The sequence below is a fragment of the Helianthus annuus genome, chromosome 14 (assembly GCF_002127325.2).
Source record: "Helianthus annuus cultivar XRQ/B chromosome 14, HanXRQr2.0-SUNRISE, whole genome shotgun sequence".
In the NCBI taxonomy this organism is placed as follows: Eukaryota; Viridiplantae; Streptophyta; class Magnoliopsida; order Asterales; family Asteraceae; genus Helianthus; species Helianthus annuus.
The window spans coordinates 155,508,687-155,521,772 of record NC_035446.2 but is presented as its reverse complement, the minus strand read 5'-3'; positions in this window follow the sequence as shown (position 1 = coordinate 155,521,772).

The window sequence follows — 13,086 nt, the reverse complement described above, 5'->3', positions numbered from 1 at the left end:
TGTCGTCCGATCAGGTGACATCCTGCTGAGGACTTATTACTGAAGTACCTGACCGATCGGTTAAGCCGGCCGATCGAATGGCCCGTTCGATCGATCGACCTGAAAGGTAAGAACACTTCAATGTTCTCAAATACTACAACGAAAACTTCAAAAGGACAAGCCATCATACACAAACACATCCTACACAAAGGAAGAAACAATCCACTCGAACATCCCAACCGATCGAGCCTACCGACCGACCGAACAGGCTGTCCGAACGGACTGTCAAGCCGAACGAACAACCCGTCCGATCGAACCTACAGTCCGATCGACCAGGCTGTTCGACCCAACAACACTTGGTTCCTTTTTACGTGTTACTCATCGTTATGCTATCGAACTATTCAGGCTAACCCTACTCTCAAGTGCTCCCTTCAATCCATCAATCACTGTGAGTATACTCGAACCCTTTTTGCTTTAGCACTTTTGGGTGTTACATACGTTACTTATCTAAATCACAATCGAACACACTACTCAATTATTTTAAACGCTAACCGTTCTGCATGTATTACGTGACTAAATGAATGCATGTTGTTATGTTTGCACGTGGAATGTTGTCTATCTGCCTTAACGACGATAGTACTATAGTTTGGACTCAGCACCCGTTCACACGGGGGTTGTTAAGGACCATTTTACTTGCATGGATTACGGCGGTAATCATGTATTGCGAACTGCCTCGGGCAGTCAACCCGCAGTCATTGGTATCGATAGATCCATGTCGATAATTAACGTGCTTCATTTTCCTCTGTGTACGTGTTGGTTATGCGTAAACTATTTCGAACTCTATATGCTATTATCAAACTTGTATGCTCACCTTTACATTTTATGTATTGACTTTATTTTAACGTATGTGACAGGTGTTTAAGATGCTTAGTTGCTAGGGAAGCGAGGCTAGAATAAAGCTCTAGAGCCCCCCAACAAATAGTTGTATGTAGTGGTCAAACTAGGGGTCTTTAGAAGCAGATAAACAATATTTATATTTATATTTGAATCTGAGTTATCGGAATTTGACTAGATGTTATCTGTAATAATTTATTTTACTATTTGGGATACGGTATGGGACGTATTATTTAAACTAAATAGTAATGATAGTTGTTGTGGAAACTTCTGGACAATCTGTTTCGCTCAGCGCCATGCCCCGATGATTCTGCCATCGGTTGGGGTGTGACAATTAACCCTTGAGGTTTCATAGTGTAAAGAACAAGTACTTGGTGTTAAAGGATGATTACTTTCGAATACCTTTATTCTTGTGTTTTAACTTCCTAAATCCCTACACGAATATATTCAACCTTCTAACCTCATCAACTTCGTCACATGGATAATCGTAAAGCATATGCAAATTTTGTGAGTATACTCGCAACCCCCTTTTTTATGTTTACCACTTTTTGGGGTGTAACACGTTTTCTTATGAACCTTACACTTTAATCATAACACATAAACATTCATACTACACGCATGCTTATTTGATTACTTGATACTTTAAACTTGGGTTGAGGACATCTTGTGTTAGACTTATCATTAACTTCTTACGAGCCTATCTGTGACAAATATAGCGCTATAGGATTAACGCACCGCCCGTAGACTTGTGGTTATGTCATGAGCATATTGTGTTTCATCATTGGTTTGATATGTTAGACACATGCCGAATTTATTGTTTATCTTGTATCAAGAGCTTGCCACATGGAATTGTTTGAAACTTATCTTTTATGCTACGTATGAAAAACTTGTATACTCGCCTTTGCTTTTGCATTGAACTTTATTTTAAAACATGTTATAGGTCGAGGATGACGACGCTTTGAACTTGAAGTAGTGATGATGCTAGATACACATTTAGACGTCTTAAGTTAATGTACTTGTTTGTTGTACTCTTGTATTGAACATATTGTATATCAAGTTGTTGTATTTGATTTCAATCTCTGTAATCGACATTTAGAAATGAAATGAAATCCTTTATTTAATTATTGTCGCAAATAGTGTTATGAAGTCTTTTGCAATCTCGTTCTCGTCTCATCCCGATGTTTCCGCCATCGGTTGGGGTGTGACAAATTGGTATCAGAGCCATAACTATAGGGAATTAGGAAAAAAATTGCCATGTTTTTTTTCCTAGTCTATAGTTCTAGATTTTTATTCTTATGTTTTGCTTGAACTACTTGCACCATACTTTATTTGCTCTTTATTTATTTTCTTTTGACCTTTTAAACATATATGTCACTTTTGTGTTAATACTTGCTTTATTATTGTTAAAACTTGTTGTATTATTCCATTATTTATGTGCTATCCTTGAAATGTCTTTTACGTGTCATTTTCTTGAGATGCTTAATGTGCTTATATTTGTTATTAGAGTAAATTGCAATTTTACCCCCCGGGGTTTAGGCCAATTGGCACTCTGACCCCCTCTAACGAAATAATTGCAATTTACCCCCCCCCCCAACGTTGATGTTATGTCGCAATTTTACCCCCTGCTGTCTAATTCTGTTTAAAGTCAACATAAGGTATTAACGGTCAAAGGGTATAATCGTCTTTTCCACATTAGTTTTATATCTTACTCGACATAACACCCTAATATATCACACTCGCTGCAATCTTACCCCCACCTATTAAGCTCTCCTTCGTTTCTTCTCCGGCGACATAACCATGAACAGTACGGAGATACTTAGTGGGTTTCGTATTCATCAAGAAATATGAAATAGATCTGATCTGGATATTTAGCTAGCCTCATGAATAGCTTTTTGTCAGCTTCAATATTTATATCTTTAAAGACTTTATAAACAAATGAATCTAACCCCTGTATTATGACTTCTTCATTTAAAGACTTTATAACATTTTATTGCTACGTAAATTTCACTGAATTATAAGTTTACAGACCTACTGTTTTATTAGATATTATGAAAACAGCAAATATAACATTTTATTTAAGTTTTGGATTCATTGTGTGAAAGTAATCTGTATCTGAGGTGCATAGGAAGTAAGTTTGTTAAGTATCTTGCATGAAATTTGCTGAAGATGCCAGTTTAATAGTTGTAATGCCGTTTAAAAGGATGTATGGGGATTGTAAGGAGGAATGTCAGTTTATCTTTGATGAATTGGTAATCACTGTTAGGGATTCGGTTTTGCAACACACACACAAACAATCACACTGTAGAAAAGTAAAATGAACATGAGATACAAGAATTTATGAGGTTAGGTTTCGATCCCACAGCTGCAACTAGTAATCTATTATTGCTATCCTCTCAACTCTCGGGACGAGGAATTACAAGTACAAGCATTATATAAATAGAGATACAATATGCTTTGGAGGTCGCAAATGAATAATTGCAATTTACCATCTTCAGGCCGGAGGTCGCTCGGCACCAACAAGCACAATACCTTCTATTGAGCGCTGCATTGACGAGAACGAAATATCGCCAGAGTTTTAATGTCCGGTTGCTTTCTGGCGAGACATCAAACACAAATCGAAGACAACTACCGGACTCCACCGCCCACCACCCACCTCGCCGCCCTCCGCCTCCGCTTCTACGACCTCGATAACCATCAGGGCCACCACCAACAAGCATTGGGGGTTTTCCATTGGAATTGGAGTTGGAGATTTGAGGATGTAGATTCGTTTGCTGAAGCATGGGGGATTATAGGATCTGAAATGGATTTTTGTTGGGGGAGGGGGTCTAGTTAATGTTGTTGTGATAGTGGTGATTTTGGTGGGGGAGATGGTGGTTGATGATGGTGGTAGAGGGCTTATGAGAGAGGGGGTAATATTGCAGAGTAGAACAAACCATAGGGGGTCATATGAAAGGGTAACATAGTCATTTCACATTCTATTTAACAAATCTGTTAACTTATTTGACGGCAGGGGGTAAAATTGCGACATAACATCAACGTTGGGGGGGGGGGTAAATTGCAATTATTTCGTTAGAGGGGGTCAGAGTGCCAATTGGCCTAAACCCTAGGGGGTAAAATTGCAGTTTACTCTTGTTATTATCATTTTTAACATACGTCTTTTACTCGTTTAGACTAAAATTGAAACCACTCATAATACACAAACGAGACGACTTCACCAAAATAGGCGTGAAACCCACAACTTGGTGAACAACTCTCAATCCATCTACTTTTCCTTTTTACATGAAATTCACCATCAAGTTAGGAGTGAAATCCTCACCTTGATGGAGAAATTCAAATTTCAAATTCTAGTGGACCCTCGTCAAAGTGTTGAAATTAAATTTTGACCCGACGAGTACCAACCACACTTAGGATACGAAATCGCCAAGTTAGGGGTGAAACCCGCACCTTGTCGACTAGTTCCACTCCTTGATTTTCATAAATCCCGCCAAGTCTCGAAATTTCAATTGATTTGGGACATGTAGTAACCGGAAGGGTAAATACCGTTAACCGACTTGTCGACGAGAGTATTTTACCTATTAGGCCAAAGCATGCTCCTCAAATTCAAAAGACTTTTCGACCACTCGGTTAGTCAAAGTTCCGTTTTAGAACCATCCAAATTTTAATCAAACATGTGTTCTACTATTTATTTTATACGATGCAATCTTTCGAATTCGAATTTACTTCGATATTTACTCCTCACACGCACAACATGTTAAATCTTTTTCATACATTTATACATATGCATGATTTCAAAACGTCACTCGATTTTGTTTACATTCCTTGTAACACCAAAATGGAGGCATACCATCGAGATAGGAGTGATTTCCTTACCTTGACGATTAGCTCCACTCCTTCTTTTCTTTAAACGACCTCACCGACGAGTTAGGGGTGATTCCCTTACCTAGGTGATCGTTACCAAAACTTTACCTCAAAATGTCCTATTATACAAATCCGATCATGTTTTATACCTAAGTCATTTATCATTTATCGAAATACCTACCTATATTAAATTCAAAATACAATGTTTTATCAAACATACTTCTTATCCTACAACTTACTTTCACTTGCTCATATACACGAGTTTCTTAAACATATCTTAAACGTTTTAATACACAAATTTTCAAACATTACGAAATACTACCTATCAATTTAATCAGTCCAATGAATCTCTTGTCCATGAACTTCATATTCGATTTAATAACTAAAACATGTTCACATTATACCATCATACTAGGGACTTCTACTCTTAATAAAAATCAAATCAACCCATCTCATACACTTATAAGATCTTATGGATGTTATATGATCGTTTTACCAAAGACACTTTTCAACATCAACAAATCATTTGTTAAATTTTAATCACTAAGCCCTTTAGCTAAATTTCTTTTCTAAGGATCAACGCTTTCACCTCCAAAATTTAAAATTTCTTGTTTTGGTGCAAATTAAGCGAACTTATTTTCGAAAACTTTTTCTACACCACTTAATTCGCCATTCAAATTTCAAAACACGTGGGCTAGAAGACTTCACGGGGACCGACAATTTTCAACATACGTAAACTCTTTTTAAAACAAAAGTGGCATTTCATTCATTACAAAATACGTTATGCATAACCAATGAGTACTTTATGTTCGTTTACATTTACAAACTATATTCTACATTCCAAAATCAAACTTGATCTATTTTGATCCAATAAACTCGACTTTTCGCTTAAACAACTATACATGTAAATCATCATACACGTTTTAATCGATACCTCGCGATGAAATCGCTTATATCATTCGTTTTACATATTCAAATTTCTCAAGCGTTTATATGTCCAAATTCATTATGCTCTAACGTACACTATATACGTAATTCTTATTATTCGTACCTACGCTTATACTCATACATTTTATGTTTATACTTATACTCATATTACTTGTACGTTTTATGTCTATACTCATACTTACGTGAATGTTCATAACTTAAACTTATATTTGTGCTCATACTTCCATACATACTCATGATTCATACATTCGTACTCATACGCAAGCGGAATCCGAGGGATTCCTTTACGTGGGTCCCATACATACTTAAGCATGGACTTGCTTACATATAATATTCTTATACGTACACATTCTTGTTTTTTTTATGTATACCATGATTCATACACAACTAGTACAAGCTATGCGGATCATGCGACGATCAAAATAATCGCAGGTGCACACGGGATTATAGTGATAGGCATATGAGAACCATAGAGTGTACTACAGTGAATGGTAAGACATGGAACGTAACCTGACACTGAATACGAGACAGACGTGACATGGTCAAAACATGGTGGATACGCCGCTGGTACTTCCTATATATAAGTGTTTCACCATGTTACCAAACCTTCGTAAAATGTGCCATGAGAAATTCAGTGTTTTGCAGACCTTTTGACCTAATACAAACTTTAAACAACTCACAAACGCACTATATCTGATTATCCATGACGAGACTTCATCTTTAACATGCTACTTTCTTCTATCTAATACTTATATCATTCATATACTTGCATTCATTTAGAGTCAATCGTTCGCCCCATACTCCTATTATTCTCCATTATCCTTTCTTTCATACGAACCCTGTTCACATTCAAGCTTGTTTAAACATTCAAATCCTAACTTATCTCATTACCTTTAAAACCGTCTTCCTATTCTTTATTCTTATGTAAATGTACTTAGTATACCTTTAACGCTTTATTCAAAGTACCAAACCTTTTCGTTACTCCCAATAAATTTTTTTACGAAAGTGTGATTTTTATACTATCCTTTAAACTCTCCATGCAAACTACCACACCTTTCATCAAAATACTAACCACATTATACGAAAGTTATACTTCTTAGATATCATATTTTAAAGATACCTCTCCATTCTGGGTCATTCAAACTTATTTAAACTCCTTTGCCTATGCGCACACATGCATGTTTTACCTATGCTTAAACGCCTCAACTCATTTTAGTCAAACAAATTCCTATCCTACCATTCTTCAAAATTTCGTACTTTTCTAAACGTTTCAAAACTCCCAAGTCTCGATTCTTTTAGCCAAAATGCTTTTCTCCAAGGTCTTCCTCTTGAATAAATTTCGGGACGAAATTTCCTAAAGGAGGGGAGACTGTAACGCCCTGATTTTTCATACTTTCCATAATTAGAAAGCTCGCCTTGTAATGCTGTTTTTGGAATCTTGTATTATCGTTGTAAAATCCGAGACTTGGATCATAAATAAAATTCGCATTTCTTTAAATTCACCTTCAACATATTCATACATGTTCATACGTTCGAATTCATTGTACATCGAATCCTTATTTGTAATTCATACTCATACGATACTTATTCACGATACATGTCCATGCTTGTCCTTAAATTGTTGATACTTAAAAACCCCTAATAATATGCTTATTTATACAACGATTAATCATCTAATATGTGACATATACTTGTCACTTACAAACATGTTACATACTTATACATTACACTTTTTACCTAGTTACATCATGTTTTATTTCATATTTTACCTTGTTACAAGTTAGGGGAAACATTGTTGCATATTATTACACAACTTAATTAACAAAATTACTCATTATAATGTTTTTTAAAAAAAAAAACAAAGAAATATGGCAGCCCCAATTCAGCAAAATTCAGCCCCATATGGTTGGTTTTGTGGGCTTGTTTCAAGGTTTAACCCCTTCTAAACACTTCCAAAGCCCAACCCATTGAAACCCTAATCCTTCCCCCTATAAATACCACTTATAACCAGCCTCCCTACCACTTTTGCAACACTAAAAACTCTCAAAACATCCTCCAAACCGTAGCTAAAAGCAAGGGTTCGAGCAGATTGACACCTCTTCACGAAAATGAGCATAACTCACTCAATTCTTATCCGATTCACTCGATTCTTTTTGCTACTTCTTTGTATTGACCTTAGCTACGTTTCCATGGGTTTTCCCTGGAAAATCAGAGCCTGGAACGTTGCAAAAAGGGCTCCAAAGTTGACTGATTTTATACTTCATGTTTCAATCTTTGATAAACTTGTTTAAACTTGAGGAGACTCATCTCAAACCTATGTCCTTATGCTTATAACCACATCTATGGTTAGTTAGGCTTAAAAACAAGGTTGAGACATTCAAAATCAGAGGTATAAACCTCTCAAACTTTCTGTTTTGTTCAAGGGTTTAACCCACAAGTGATGTTCAAATTCAAAACTTGATGTTTTTGTGATTTAGGATTAACTCGGGTTATCCTACTTAAAAATCCACACATTACTTGATGATTTCTCTTAGATTAGTGTTTAATATTCTTGTATTATTTATAGTTCATAACCCTCCTTGTGTGTTTTTACATCAAGTGTAGTGATGAACCATAAGAGGTACCTAAATGGAAGCTTGTTCTTCCTACCTCCTACATGAATTCTATGACACAATAGAGGTACCTAAATGAAGATTTATCTTCTACCTCATGCTTGACTAATGGACTAAATAATACATATAATACTTATACATATATATACTATTCGAACCCTTGATGATGGACTTGTGTTCATTCGTCAAGATATTAGAATAACATCATCTAAGACATAAGACTTGTTACGATTCTAATGAGTATATTACTCAGGAAAACATTAACCCTTGAGGTTTCATAGTGTCAAGAACAAGTACTTGGTGTTAAAGGATGATTACTTTCGAATACCTATATTCTTGTGTTTTAACTTCCTAAACCCCTACACGAACATATTCAACCTTCTAACCTCATCAACTTCGTCACATGGATAATCAGAAAGCATATGCAAATTTTGTGAGTATACTCGCAACCCCCTTTTTTATGTTTACCACTTTTTGGGGTGTAACACGTTTTCTTATGAACCTTACATTTTAATCATAACACATAAACATTCCTACTACACGCATGCTTATTTGATTACTTGATACTTTAAACTTGGGTTGAGGACATCTTGTGTTAGACTTATCATTAACTTCGTACGAGCCTATCCATGACATATATAGCGCTATAGGATTAACGCACCGCCCATAGACTTGTGGTTATGTCATGAGCATATTGCGTTTCATCATTGGTTTGATATGTTAGACACATGCCGAATTTATTGTTTATCTTGTATCAAGAGCTTGCCACATGGAATTGTTTGAAACTTATCTTTTATGCTACGTATGAAAAACTTGTATACTCGCCTTTGCTTTTGCATTGAACTTTATTTTAAAACATGTTACAGGTCGAGGATGACGACGCTTTGAACTTGAAGTAGTGATAATGCTTAGATACACATTTAGACGTCTTAAGTTAATGTACTTGTTTGTTGTACTCTTGTATTGAACATATTGTATATCAAGTTGTTGTATTTGATTTCAATCTCTGTAATCGACATTTAGAAATGAAATGAAATCCATTATTTAATTATTGTCGCAAATAGTGTTATGAAGTCTCTTGCAATCTCGTTCTCGTCTCATCCTGATGTTTCCGCCATCGGTTGGGGTGTGACACATCCCTGCAACACGCGCCAGGGAAGGCCGAACCTGGCGCGACACGCGGGAGGAAACAAATATTGGCTATAAAGCCAGGGGTTTGGGACTAGTTCAATTTGCTTAGTTCGCTCGTTTAAAACGACGTCCTACTTCTCGTATCTCTGTTTCTTTCAGTTAAACCCCTAAAAACCCAAAACTCCGCTTGTTATCAGAGTTATAACTCTAATCAATGACACGATACTATATCCGGTTGATTGAAACTGATCCAACGGATGTTTAAGTGCTGCCTGTATACAGCTATACTTTGTCATTCATTGTGAGTTTTGATCTCGTGATTATTGTTAAAGTTGAATTGGGTTAATATGCTAATACGAGTTCCATTGTATCTAGAAATTAGAACTCATAACCAGGAAGCTGTTAAACTAGAATACTTAGCGATTAAGTAAACTTAGTAAACTTAATGCAAACTTAGCAGTTAAGTAGCTAATTAAGTAAATTAATCGACTAAGTAAATGATGTATTTAACCAGTTAAGATTAATTAATTAAAGCAAGCTAAGCAAGATTAATTAAGCTAACTAAGATTAATTAAGCTAACTAGGATTAATTAAACAGCTAAGTAAGTTATTTAGTTAAATGGTTAAGGAAACTTAATGGTTAAGGAAACTTAATGGTTAAGGAAACTTCCTAGCTAAGGAAGGAATTTGCCTTACCTATAAATAGGAAGCTTAAGATTCATTTTTCTTTGCTCATTTCTTCTATTTTTCTCTCTATACGTTGGTGTTCTAACCAATAATCACTGATACAATATTCTTTCCGATCGATTCTTCTCTCTATACATGGGTTTATCCCATATGTTTAATAAATAAAATCCGGTGTTTCAAAACTCTGATATTTTTCCTAACTCACGGTCCTGATGAAATTTTTCGCTGCAATACTTTTCAAAATAAACCACCGGTACCACTTGGCTGCTTCACGGCTCCCGCCCCCGTCCAGGGTGGGGTTGGGGGTCATGACAGAAGCTTTGGATTCTGATTGTTTGAACACTGTTTTCCCACCACAAGGACAAATGATGTCTGAAGCTTGAGTTTTGCCCATTGTCTCCTTGGATCGAAGCACAGAGGAAGAAGATGAAGACATGTCAGCGAATTTGGGGGTCGATTGAAGAACACAATGAGAACAACGTATAGGGCAGACAATTTAGGGCTTGGAGCTCTTGAATGAGGAAGACAAAGAGCACTTTGGACATTTCAACACACACTAACGGTAATATTAACGTTGACATGGTCCGGGGAGTAAACTTGCGACATAACACCAAACGTTGGGGGATAAAATTACAATTATTTCCTTGGGGGGGGGGGTAAAACTGCCAATTGCCCTAAACCCCAGGGGTAAAATTGCAATTTACTCTTTTTATTATTACGGTGGAATTGTATGATAACTGAACAGTCCAACATAGGCTGTAAAACCGAGAAACAATACAGCAAAATAAAATAAAAATAAAAAACATACACCTCCCAAAATTCTTTTTTACACTACAATATCTCAAACGTTAAAGTCCATCCATCCATCCCACACTACCTTGTTAATCTTTGATCTGCATTTTTTTTACCTTTTAAAAAAATAACTTCTCAAAAACGATTTCTCAACACACAAAAACATCTTAATTAAGCTAACCCAAACACTATAAAAAAAAGTTATTAACCTTTATAAGTCAATAAGTTATAAGTTGCTCCAAAATAAGCTAACCCAAACACCCTCTAACCATAAGAACGAGTTTGCTTTAACATCTTCCACCACTTTGCTCCAAACAAGATGTATGTCTTTAAATGCTTTGTTGTTCCTCGTCTTCCATGTGTGCCAAAAAGTGGTGTGAAACGCTAGGTTTATAACCTGTTTCCAATTTACGGAACCTCTTTGGTGACCAATGAACTCCAGCGCTTCAATGGGTGTCGAACAACTCACCATAGTGGGCAGCTTGAGCCATACACAAATGTCTTCCTAGATCGATGTTGATGACGTGCACCTAGATAATAGATGCTCCGCAGACTACTCGTGGTTGTTGCATAGGGTGCACAAGTGATTATATATGATAATGACTCGCTTTCTCAACTCCATTCTTACCGATATTTTGCCCATAGTTGCCCTCCAAACGAAGTACTTCACCTTCGGCGGTACCCATTGATTCCAAAATGGCCATTTTTCTTCAACTAGACACTCCAAATCTTTTAGGATATGTTTTCGGACTGCTTCAACCGAGAAACCATCATTGTTATCCATTTTCCAAGCCCAACTATCTTCACCATCTTTGAAGCTGAAACCATCTAATTCATGAAGCAAACTGGTCCATTGGGCCTACCATGAATTCGTGTTTGGAGGCCTAGAACACACTATATTCCATTGATTTTCCTGATGTAATCTTACCACATAATGAATAATCAGAGCATTTTTATTTTTTACTATCTTGTATAAATCAGGGAACCGGATACATAATGCATCACCGCCCAATCAGTTATTATTCCAGAACTTCACTTTATTGCCTTTTTCCAACCTCGGCCACAACTAGTATTATCATCCTACGAGACATTGATCAAAACACATGCCAAAGCCGCTTTCTTTGATCATAGTCCATGCTAAAAATACGAGTTAGAATTGAATCCATTGTATAGAGATAATTAATAAGAAAGTAGAGAGTTTGTGAAAATAATAATAATAATTATAGTGGTATTTTTTAAAATGCAAATCGTTGTATTAAAAAAAACTTTCTCATGCCAAGTTTTAACATCTTTTATTTGGTTATTTCAAAAGATGGCTAACAATGTCACGTATAAAAAAGAAGGGTAATTTGAAGCAACTCGTTATCAAATTATTGAAAAAAAGGTTAGAAAGGCCCACATACAATTAAATACAACATCGGTAGTTATAATGCGGGAAGGACTATTAGTAATAAAACAATCTTTTAAATACAACATCAGGTGTTATAATACGTGAAGGATGGGTATTAGCAATGAGACAAATAAACAATCTTATTGTAACGGGCATGTATGATTCAATATTTTTATATCTAATTTTCTTTCGGTCTAATGATCCTGTAAAAACACGCGAATCATCATCATCATACTCAGTAAATCCCACCAATAGCAAAGCTAAGGTAGGGTCTGAGGATGGTAAGATATAGAAAGCCTTACCTCTACCCCCTAGGAGTAGAGATGCTGCTTCCAATGAGACCCCCGACTCGATAGTAGTTTTTTATCAAGCCTTGGATGTGAGGCGCATAACAGTCGGTAATCGGGACAAAGGCCGATTTGTGCATGTACTATTTGTCTTTCGGCTATCAACGCCACCACATGATGTATGGTTAGTCATCCGCCGCTTTTAACGTTATTTTCATGAAATCAACTAAATAACGTTAAAATTACTGCAATTTCACTTTTGCCCCATGAGGGCCCACACTATACTATATTATAATGAATGAGGGAGGGGTATTTTCAGATACCAAAAAAATAAGAATCCCCCCCCCTTATTTATAGAAAGACCCCTAAAACGAGGGCAGTTTAGTCTTTTAAACATTGTTTATTTTTTAGCCCCTAAACTTATTACAGTTAAATCCCGGAGGTTTTAAGAAAATTATAGATAATTAGTTACAATTCACCCCTCCACAACAAACTTTTTTTACGTATT